This window comes from Carcharhinus amblyrhynchos, chromosome 8 (genome assembly GCF_965287045.1).
Source record: "Carcharhinus amblyrhynchos chromosome 8, sCarAmb.v2.hapA, whole genome shotgun sequence".
In the NCBI taxonomy this organism is placed as follows: Eukaryota; Metazoa; Chordata; class Chondrichthyes; order Carcharhiniformes; family Carcharhinidae; genus Carcharhinus; species Carcharhinus amblyrhynchos.
In genome coordinates, this window is record NC_137331.1 from 80,407,932 (window position 1) to 80,409,304 (window position 1,373).

Genomic DNA, 1,373 nt, shown 5'->3' on the forward strand with positions numbered 1-1,373 from the left:
CTTACCTGGCAAGGCCTTCAGTAAGATTCGGTGTAGTCTTCGGAGCTGGTTTGCCCTTTCGTGTGTTTCCCACCTCTGATGATGCAAACTAATTTTGCACCTCTCAACTTTGCTCATGGCCACTAAAAACAGATTTTCATTTCCTAATGGAAATCTCTACAAACTCATGCTTCAAATACTTAATGATGTAGAAAACTAATCCAGAAACCCTGCCCTGATACTGTAGCTGCAAGAGGAAAATGCAACCCTTTTGCTCAATAGAATTAAGGCTGCCATACTACCTATAATATACAAGAGATGTTTATTGTTGTTGGTGTTATTTATTGCCTTTATAACCGTGAACTTCTCTCCTAGGTCTATCCTTGTAACATGGATAACTATAAGTAGTCATAACACCTGATCAAATGCACCACATCACAAATTATTTCATTCCATATAAAATATCATAGGATATCCCTGGTATTGTACACACAGGCCTAACAGCTTAAAACGGCTGAAGAAAAAGGTGCATTGCTAACTTCATAAAATGCCGACTGGTACTGATGACATCTGGTTTTAGTTGCATTTGTTAGAATTGTTACTTGATCATAATCTTAGAATAGGGCCTAAAACAGCTCTATCTTCCAGCAATATCAAAGTCTTCTTAAAATGAGGGCCCAGTCTGCTAACGTGGTTTGGTACAACACATTATACTTCCAACGAAACTTTATGACAGGTGAATATAAAATGTGCAACAGCTCGCTAATAATTCTCAAATGGGGAGCTGGAACATCCTTAATGTTCTCTATGGAGGTTAAAGAGCAGCAAATCACTGCACTCTGATGTTTGGGCCTCTGAGCCTCACAACAGAAAAGGGGGTGGCATTGTTAAAATGAACAAAATGGCTCAGGCAGTTTACTGGGCATGAGGTAAATGGAATAAAGGCAAAAGATCAATTTAGGAATCAGATTTAGGGGCAGCATGGTGGCACAGAGGTTAGCACTTCTGCCTCAGTGCCAGGAATCCAGGTTTGATTCTGGTCTCGAGTGACTGTGTGGAGTTTGCACGTTCTTCCCATGTCTGCATGGGCTTCCTCTGGTTTCATCCCACAGTCCAAAGATGTGCAGGTTAGTTGATTGGCCATGCTAACTAGCCCCTTAGTGTTGGGGGGGAGGGGGGTGCGGTTTGCAGGTAAATACATGGGGTGGGATCGTTGTTGGTGGAGGCTTGATGGGCCGAAAGGCCTCCTTCTGTACTGTTAGGATTCTGATTGAGCTCATTGAGTGGGGCTGATTTTCATCTCCAGTCAGAACAAACTCTCCATTCTAACTTGCAAAAAGGTGCAGATGGAATAAAGAAAAAGTCAACTCCAACAAATTCCCAATTCTCATGAG